Here is a 10,629-nt window from a genome sequence, read left to right as displayed (position 1 = left end):
TTAAAGTTCAGCACACTCCGCTTCGGTGGCCTGGGTTTGGTTCCCAGGTGCGGAACCACACCACTCATCTGTCAGTAGCCATGCTGTGGTGGTGGCTCACATAGAAGAACTTACAACTATTCACGACTATGTACTGGGGCTTTGTCGGAGGGGTGGGGGAGAAGGAAGAAAAAAGGAGGAAGATTGGCAACAGATGTTAGCTTTGGACGAATCTTCCCCTGCAAAAAAAAAAAAAAAAAAAAAAAGCAGCAAATACAATAGGAAACCATTAACTGGTCATTTATAGGGGGTGGGGTAAATAATAACCTTTATTTCTACTTGAATTGCTATATTTTCCAAAATTTCCCCAAGTTACATGTATTTGTAATTCAAAAAAAATTTTTTTAACAAAATAAAATTGCCTTTAACTGTGTCAATATCCCAGTGACTTGGCCAAAGTTTACAGGAAATAAAAATACATTTCCAGAAGGAGAGAGGGTCCCCGTGCCCTCCTGTGACAAGGGGCTGGAAGTTAGCATGTGGGTACCCAGCGGTTCTGCCAGTTGGTCATAAGGGCGATTCCCTGGTATTATTTTAACATCTATAAATGCTTTGCCTCGGCTTCTCCATCACTGAAATAGGGATACAGGTTTTTGAAGTGACTGAAATCTGTAAGAAAAAAATATCCTAAGCCCCATTTTCCAAACATAAGGATGATTTATTTTCTTTTTCCCACATGTATAGTTTTTCATTTTCTTTCTTTTTTGCTATTTATATTTTTCAAGTTTTTCTTAACGAAATTTCTTTTCTATTGAAAAAAGAAAAGTTGTCTCTCCTTAATTGTACCTCTTTAATTATCTACAATATTTGTCATGGTTTCAAAGTGAAAACAACATAAATATCCATCAGTGGGGGAATGGATAAGCTATAACATACTACACCGAATAGTGGAATACCACACAAACGGAACAAGCTATTGATACTCAAAACAAATGGAAGAATCTCAAAAGAATTATCCTAAATGAAAGAAGCAAGACATAGAATTCATACTCTGTGATGCCGTATGTATTTATAAAATGTGAAGTAATTTATAGAAACAAAAAGCAGATCACTGATTGCCTGGGGATGGGAGGGAGAGAAGCGTGGCTTACCAAGGGGCACAAGGCCGCTTTCGGGGGGGCCATGATTATGCTTTTTATCTTGTTTGTGCTGACGCTTCCGTTGGTATACACGTACGCCAAAATTTACTTAATTAGACACTTTAAATATACGCTGTTTTTTGTGCCTCATTTATACCTCCACGGAGCTGTGAATAAAGAAACAGAGTGGATGACCTTAAGTAGTGTTTCCTCCGTCTTTGCTGATGTTAAGAAGCCCCCGGGTGCCGTGGAAAGTCCACACTCTTGGTCCTGCTCCTGGGTCCTCCATGAAGCTCCGGGTGAATCGTGCTTCAGTAAGGGACCTGGGGATTCTCGTGCTCAGGGAAATTGGGAAATAGGGGTATAAAGTGGGTGGCAGCTGAGAAGGAGCCTTCCCTCATCTTGACCAAACCACCAACAGGTGAAGACATCAACAGCCAGGGGACAGCAAATCTCTGATGTCCTGGTGTTTAACTCCCGCATCACAAGCGTCCCACCAGGCTCTCCTTTAAGGAGCTTTCTCAGCCCCTGAGCATCTTTTATTATCGGGTTAATTGGAAGAAAGATAAGCTGAGAGGTGAAAACGGCTCTCCGTGAGAATTCCTGTTATTGCAATTATGTCATCAGGATCCTACCTCATACGAGGGAAACAGAGAAGGGTAGCTGTGTTTGACATTTCATCTTGGAGGGTTTTGGCTGTTTGTTGTTAAGGAGATTCATTTAATCAGGTAAAAAGCTACATTTTTAAAAGTCTAAGTTGTGGTGTCTTTGGAAGTCATTAAAGATTTTTTTTTCTTCTTACTAGGTGAGGTCAGGTATGTCTAAAAAGATTCTCTGACCATTGTATTTCCTTTTGTTTTTCATAGAAGCAAAAGCAGTCTTGCTCATATAAATTAAAATACGGGAATAGAAAGAGTCTGATTAGAGCTGTGTCACTGAATTCTTCAATTTTTTCAAGGTTGCATGCAAAAATCACGTAATGATCTTTTATCGAGTTATTTTTACTGAGCTGGCAACTCCATTAATCCCTCCATTTTTTTTTAATTTTATTTTTTCCTTTTTCTCCCCAAAGCCCCCCAGTACATAGTTGTATATTCTTCATTGTGGGTCCTTCTAGTTGTGGCATGTGGGACGCTGCCTCAGCGCGGTTTGATGAGCAGTGCCATGTCCACGCCCAGGATTCGAACCAACAAAACAGTGGGCCGCCTACAGCGGAGCGCACAGACTTAACCACTTGGCCACGGGGCCAGCCCCAATCCCTCCATTTTTTATCACTAAAGAAGAGAGACATCTGCTCGCAAAAGTATTTGGTACCCAGGCATTAGTCATTCACTTTCCTAATATAAACACCTATTCATTTCAGAGAAAGTATAGATTCCCATTTGAGTAATATACAAAAATTCCCCATGGGTTCAAATGAATAAGGTAGGTATCAAAACATAAGACTTCATAATCTTGAGGTGGTGCTTTGCCTCTTAAATATTTCTTGAAATGTAATAAAACATGCTCAGCGCCAGGATCTGTTGGTCAATGGGTTGTATGTCTGAAAAACAAAAGATAAGTAAGAATAATAAAGGGAAAAGTAATGCCCTTGATTCAGGTGAGGTTGTAGCTGTTAACAGCATGAATTGGAAACCACGCCCACCCTCAGACGGGTCCTTCATGGTCCTGAGTCAGCAGGCAGCCCGTCTGTCTGCTAGTCTGTCTGTGAAAATGCCAATCGAGCAAGAGCTCCCTGGTGCCTCTCTCCTCCACCCTGCCGCTCACCAGTGGCCCCTTTGAAGTCTGGTGAACTCAAGACGCCCCCTTCAGTTCACTCAGGCAAGGACAAGGGCATCAGAGGGAACCCCCTGGAAGCTTTCTTCCCTCTTACAGGTCAAGCTGCACCCAGGTCCTCCCCCTGGCAGAGGGGGGGAAGCAGGACCCTGTGCTGGTCCAAGATCCCTGTCCTGCCTCGTCCGAAGTGCATGTTGCTCTTGGCATGGATTCCGTTATGTCTGCGTCTCAATCAAATAACGAGCTCTTGCTCTGTGTCCCATTTCATCCGTATCAATTAGTACAACAATCTTAAGTGTGCAACCAAGGAATGCTGATAGTTGAGTAAATGCAGGAATACCCAACTGAATAGTCTTCTCTCGGTATGTAATCTGGAAGTTTGAGATAGACAGCTTCAGGAAGGTTATTGAAAGAAATAGTTAGATGAAATAGAGAACATATACTCATCCTCCTGGATTTTCTGGCCATCTTCTTTGGAAGTCAACTCCTATGTTTTCCAGAAGGTAGCCCTCTGTATTACACTGTGAGGACACTCGATAACTCAGAGCGAATATAATTAAAACTTGAGGGCCCGGCCCTGTGGCCGAGTGGTTAAGTTCACGCACTCCGCTTCTGCAGCCCAGGGTTTCGCCGGTGCGGACATGGCACTGCTCATCAGGCCATGCAGAAGGGTGTATCTGATCCCTGTTTCCATCCCGACCGAGGCAGAAGTCTTGATTTTATTTCATTTTAATTACTTACAATTTAAATAGTCACATGTGACAGGAGGCTTCACACTGGACAGCACAGGTCCAGACTCATCAGCACGTTGGACATATTCGTTTACACATGTGTCTCCCCACACTAGGCTGCAAGCTCCTTGAAGAAAAATATTATTCATCAGTCTATTGTTAGCACCAAACTTATAATAGATATTCAAATAATTGTTGAATGAAACACTGAAGAAAATATTTTTAATCATTGGCTCTGAAGAAATCTCGCAAATCAGCTAGTCCAATGCCCCCATTTTACAGATGATGAAAATAAGCCCGGGAGATGACACGACCTGCCCAAGGTCGTTCACCCATCTTGAGTCAAACCAAGGACTAAAACCTGACCTTCCTGGTTCTCAGTCCAGTGTTTATTTTACTAGATCACACTTTTTGCAATATTTTACTCGATAAAATTGTGAGTTTCAGAGTGTGAGATTAATTTTACTTTGTTACAGCGTTAAGATAGAATTTCCAGCTGGTCATTGAATTTATTATTTAACCACCAAAATAAGAGAATTTTGTAGGAGGCTTTTCTGAAAGAAATGGATGACAACATAAAGAGATGGATTGGAAGAATAAACATAGTTAAAATGTCCGTTCTACCTAAAGCAATCTACAGATTCAGTGCCATCCCAATCAGAATCCCAATGACATTCTTTACAGAATTAGAACAAAGAATCCTAGAATTCATATGGGGCAACAAAAGACCCCGAATTGCTAATGCAATCCTGAGAAAAAAGAACAAAACGGGAGGCATCACAATCCCTGACTTCAAAACATACTACAAAGCTACAGTAATCAAAACAGCATGGTACTGGTACAAAAACAGGTGCACAGATCAATGGAACAGAATTGAAAGCCCAGAGATAAAACCACACATCTATGGACAGCTTATCTTCGACAAAGGAGCAGAGGGCCTACAATGGAGAAAAGAAAGTCTCTTCAACAAATGGTCCTGGGAAAACTGGACAGCCACATGTAGAAGAATGAAAATTGACCATTCTTTTTCACCATTCACCAAAATACACTCAAAATGGATCAAAGACCTGAAGCTGAGACCTAAAACCATAAGGCTTCTGGAAGAAAATGTAGGCAGTACACTCTTTGACATCAGTATTAAAATCATCTTTTCAGACACCATGTCTTCTCAGAGAAGGGAAACAATAGAAAGAATAAACAAATGGGACTTCATCAGACTAAAGAGCTTCTTCAAGGCAAATGAAAACAGGATCGAAACAAAAAAACAACCCACTAACTGGGAAAAAATATTTGCAAGTAATGCATCCGACAAAGGCTTAACATACATAACATATAAAGAACTCACACAACTCAGCAACAAAACATCAAACAACCCAATCAAAAAATGGGCTGGAGACATGGACAGACATTTCTCCCAAGAAGATATACGGATGGCCAATAGGCACATGAAAAGATGCTCATCACCACTGATCATCAGGGAAATGCAAATCAAAACTACACTACGATATCACCTTACACCCATTAGAATGACAAAAATAACTAAAACAAATAGTAACAAATGTTGGAGAGGTTGTGGAGAAAAAGGAACCCTCATACACTGCTGGTGGGAATGCAAACTGGTGCAGCCACAATGGAAAACAATACGGAGATTTCTAAAAAAATTAAAAATAGAACTACCATATGATCCAGCCATTCCACTACTGGGTATCTATCCAGAGAGCTTGAAGTCAGCAATCCCAAAAGTCCCAGCACCCCAATGTTCATTGCAGCATTATTTACAGTGGCCAAGACATGGAAGCAATCTAAGTGCCCATCAACAGATGATTGGATAAAGAAGATGAGGTATATATATATACAATGGAATATCACTCAGCCATAAAAAAGAACAAAATCGTCCCATTTGCAACAACATGGAGGGACCTTGAGGGAATTATGTTAAGTGAAATAAGCCAGATAGAGAAAGACAATCTCTGTATGACTCCACTCACATGAGGAATTTAAAAATGTAGACAAAGAGAACAGGTTAGTGGCTACCAGGGGGAAGGAGGGATGGGGCGTGGGCACAAAGGGTGAAGGGGTGCACCTACAACACGACTGACAGATGATAATGTACAACTGAAATTTCACAAGATTGTAAGCTATCATTAACTCAATAAAAAATAATAAAAGAAAAAATTTTTAAAAAAGAAAAAAAAATCTTGTAGGTCTTTTGTGGTCCCCTTGACATGTCAAAATGCCGTTGTCACAAATGAGTCATTGTCGAACTGGTGGAATCTGAGAAACATCAGTTTCTTGGTTTCGACAGTGTGATGTGTTCACATTGGGAGAGGCTGGAGGAAGAGCGCCTGGGGCTTCCCTAAACATTTCTTAGAAACCTCCTGTGACTCTCCTGTGACTCCTGTGATAATTATTTCAAAATGAAAAGTTAAAAAAATTAAATAGTATTTAAACACAGACTATTGAAATGAAAAAAAAATCAATGTCAGTTTTTCTAATTTTACATTTAAAAAGGGCCCCCCTCCCACCCTACCCGGCAAAGCTATTGTAATTATAAGAACTGACCACAGGGTGTCACTAGTGGTCTGCTATAGCCCTCTGAAAACTTTTTTTTTCCCCCTAAAAGAGAGTTGTCATTCATGAAGAAGGGACTTAGTCATCTTAAAGAATAAAGAATTTAAAACTGCCATATTCAAACATAGTTTTTTTCTGACTGGGAGCACTGTAAAATCCCAATATCCTACTCTTTTTTAGGTGAAAACACAGAAAAACCCTGAGAAAAGGAGTAGAGTTTAAAGAAGGCAAACAGGACATTCTCTACGGGAACCTTGCTTCTCGAAGAGTGGTCCAAGGACCAATAGTGCTGGCATGGCCTAAAAATTTGTAAGAAGTGCAAAATCTCAGGCCCTACCCCGGATCTGCTCAATTAGATTCCTAACACTCTCAAGGAGCTGATGCTGCTGGTCCACAGACCACATTTTGAGTAGTAAGAATCTAAAAGAGACCAAAGAAAAAGGACAGAGGGCTGGAAAATATCAGCTGATGCCAGTACAGTAAAACCTTCCTAATTTGGAGCTCACTAAATCAGAATTATAATTTTAACCTGGATTGGATTTCCAAGCGGATAGTTTATACAACAGGCATAGTTATACTCACACAATAATGTTTGCATATAGATGTGATACACACAAAATATATACATTGTATTAAATGTTTATTCTACAACAAACTTTGGTTCTGATCTTACAAAAAAACTTTTAGTGAGAACTCGTTTTAGAAACTTAGACGAACACTGATCTGTTGATTTTTTTGATGAAATAATATATTCTTCTTATATATTATATTATATATTACATATATTATATAAATTATCATTTAATAATTACCGAATTCCAGGAATGCGTCAGACGTTACCTCCTTTCTTTAGACTGGGGTTGTTAAGACGCATAAATGTCTCCAGGCTACTCTCAGAATATTCTGAAATAAAGCTTTCAGAGTTTCATGGGAAACATTTTACTTCTCCTCCCCTAGAACTTTTGCTTTTTTAATCTTTTGGTCCGGAGATTGATCAGATCCACATCGTTTTCTTCTTGGAGTTCATAAATGCAGCTCACTTTTTCCGTACCCCACCTCCCAACTTTTGTATTTGATGTGGAATAGTCCAGTATTCCTTTGGGGTCTTTTGTCTTCAAAAGTGGGTTCTCTGGATGAATGGCTTTTGTCTATGACATTAACTCTTCCTCACTATTTGAAAGATGTTTTCCTTCATAGACTTTTAAGAAATTACTTAATTGTCTCCATGAGGCAAATAATTTCCAGAGCTGCTATTTGCGTTTTTTCAATGTGGTAAAAAGCACGTAACACAAAATTTACCACCAGAACTGCTACTTTTGTTTGTAAACACACTGAACTTTGTCCGACTTTGGCTTCTTTTAAGGACACTTTGCTCCCGGGTGGAGCACATCTTACTGTTTGCTTTTCCTTCCTTGTCTTGCATTTTGCCCCCTGACCTTCTCTGATCTTATCAGCCCCTGCTTTATCTCTTCCTGGGCTGATCACGTCTATGACGCTGACATCTCACCCATGAGGGACATAATGTTATGTAATGATTGCTTGATTTTTGTAACTAAATATAAAATGTTACATGCATCCTTTTTGACTTGCATATCTTCCAAGAGCCTTCATGCTACGTGGAAATCTTTTGGGATGGGCTTTGAAATTCCCCTCACATTGGGGCTAGCCCCGTGGCTGAGTGGTTAAGTTCGCGTGCTCTGCTGCAGGTGGTCCAGTGTTTCGTTGGTTCGAATCCTGGGCGCAGATATGGCACTGCTCATCAAACCTCGCTGAGGCAGCGTCCCACATGCCACAACTAGAAGGACCCACAACGAAGAACATACAACTATGTACTTGGGGGTTTTGGGGAGAAAAAGGAAACAAAATTTTTTTAAAATCTTTAAAAAAAAAATGAAATTCCCCTCACGATCTCTGTGTTGCAGATCAGTGGTCATCAAGGAGGAGATATTCATAACCAACTTCTTTCCATCCACCAACCGTTTTGTCTGCTATACTTTGGATTAATTTCTCCTTAGTGAACTTTCTTTTTTAGAGAGTATTTATATAGTAGTGGAAAATGTTTCTCAGTAAATAGCTATACATCAGTAAACACTAGTGTAGTCAGCAAAATATGTATTGAACACCTATGTTTCAGTTGTCATGGGAGACAATGTTGAGAAAAAAAGATACAGTTCCTGCCTTCATTGGGCTTACCATCTAATGAGGGAGACAAACAACAACCAAATAATATACAAACCAATGTAACCTTGCATTTGTGTCCAGTGCCAAGAGGAAGGTACACAAGACACTGAACGCCTCTGCTGGGCAGACTTGACCTACTCAGGAAAATTAGAGAAAGTCTCTCTAAGAAAGTGTCACATAGGGACAGGGGAAGCCATGAGTTCAATTTGTGACATGCTATGTTGGAAATGCTCCTGGCATGTCCAAGAAGAAATGCTAAGTAGGCAGTTGAACATATAGGTTTGGGATCAGAGGACTGATGTGGGCTGGAGAAATACATGTAAGAGCCATCAGTGTATAGATGACAGCCGAAGCCAGAAACGTGAATGAGATTCCCTGGAGAGCAGAGAATTGGAACAGGAGAGGACATATAAGAGTTTGTCATTTTCTTTTACTAGAGTCCCTGTTGTGGACATACGTGTGTTCAGTCATAACCTTCTTCAGGTACTAGCACTTTTCCTTTGAGAAACTATCCTTGCCTGTTTCTTGGCGGGGTTGACACCATCCCCAGCTCCAGGGTGAGTCCATAATTTTGGCCCAAGTCATCATTGTTGAACATGACTGTGTACAACATAATTGTACAACCACGCAATTGCCTAACATCCCCGGGGCCTCAGTGATGGGTTCAGGATGGGTACAGGACCCAGTCCTGGCCAATGAGAGTCAGGCCTGGGATATTTGTGGGGGTTTTTCTAAGAGCAAGTCTTTGTAGGGGTTGTTGAAAAGATGTCACGTAAGCCTGGAACTGCTGGCAGCTCTCTTACCCCCACCAGGGGAAGATTTATTTGAGAATGGAAAGCACAGTTGACAGATGGAGAAAGACTGGGTTTTGATACATCGAAGCCAACTTGACCCGGATGATTAAGTTACATGAGCTCATAAATTTGCTTTCTGCCTTAACCTAATTTAAGTAGGGTTCACTACTTAAAGATTGCTTGCAACTAAAAAATTCTTGATAGACACATTCATGAAATCCTTCAAAGAAAACACCAGTAAGGTGCTTGAGAAGGAACTGGCCCCCAGAAGCCATCTGAAGCGCTAAGACCTTAGTCCCCCCTTGTTATTGGGACTTCATTGCTGGATTTTGATGTCCTTATATTAAAAAAAAGGTGCCAAACCCTGTAATGTGCACTGTGGACAGACTAGCAGACTTGAAACCAATTTTCCTGATCAAAGCTGAAGAAAAGCCATGTGGGCTTCGCTGGTGCACAGATGAGGTGGGGAAAATTAACAGTTGAATGGAGAAGCGTAGAAAGGCCTTACAAAGCCACAGCGAACCCAAGAATGTCTAAAACCTAGTTAGATACATGTATTCCAGAAAAGACACAGGAGATTTCAGTCAAAGTTATGTGAAATATAAGAAAAGTTTGGTTGGATATTTTTTTCTTCCAAAAGAACGCACACACACAGACACACTCCCGCCCCTCGCCCCCATATTTGGTTTTCTGTACATATGCACCTGTAGTGTGCATGCTCCCAGAAACATCTCTTTGAATGAAGACATGTGCCTTAAACATCAAGGACAGAAGATGAATGTTAGGGAGAAGAGCTGGCTGGGGCTTTTTAAAAAATTAATATTTAAAATTTATAGCACAATGAGATTACCATAATTTAGATTTAGAATTTATTCACATTTATTCCTTTTTGCGAATGTCTTTAAAATACATTGACTTAAGAGTTCGCTGCAAATCGGTCCAGAGCCGCAGACATAGGTTTGTGCTGAGGACATTTTATTGCAACTTCACAGAAGGGAAAAATGGCTTTGGACCTGTTTCTGGAAACATTAGTGTGGTTACTCAAGAGAGAACTTGTGCATTTTTTATATTTATGGTTCCTGAGAATTGCCTAATAAGCCTTGGCACCCTCCCAAAAGATATAAAAAACTGAATAAAATTTATGATCCTTGAACATGTTAAAAGAAGACAAGGTTAGCGCTCCAATGTTGACGCGTTGGATTAAAGGAGCCTGTGAATAGTTTCTTTTAATTGAGGCGGTAAATATCTTTTAACGTGCAGTGGTGGTGGTGAGTTTTCGTCGGATTTCATGTTAATTCTCCCTATTTACAGTATCCGACAATCTCACCGGTTAAAAGGCAGAGATCTTGGACCCTACATCCCAACAGATCAAGTTCCCTTAATCTGTGTTTTTTGCTTCATCACAGGGGGCGCTGTGCTCCTGCCTGTTCTCTCATTTCCCAAACCCACATCTTGGAG

At 40.5% G+C, this 10,629-nt stretch overlaps 1 long non-coding RNA gene across 1 annotated transcript; it reads right to left on the bottom strand.

Annotated features, from left to right (window-relative positions):
* Positions 1 to 2,267: 2,267 nt before the first annotated feature.
* Positions 2,268 to 7,456, bottom strand: LOC124241458 (uncharacterized). Its single transcript, XR_006889222.1, has 3 exons — positions 7,009 to 7,456; positions 3,636 to 3,752; positions 2,268 to 2,661 (listed from the first exon to the last, which is right to left on the bottom strand). It is a non-coding gene; the product is annotated as an uncharacterized LOC124241458 (long non-coding RNA).
* Positions 7,457 to 10,629: the final 3,173 nt, after the last annotated feature.

This window comes from Equus quagga, chromosome 7 (assembly GCF_021613505.1).
Source record: "Equus quagga isolate Etosha38 chromosome 7, UCLA_HA_Equagga_1.0, whole genome shotgun sequence".
Lineage (NCBI taxonomy): Eukaryota > Metazoa > Chordata > Mammalia > Perissodactyla > Equidae > Equus > Equus quagga.
This window is presented reverse-complemented; position numbering and strand designations above follow the sequence as displayed.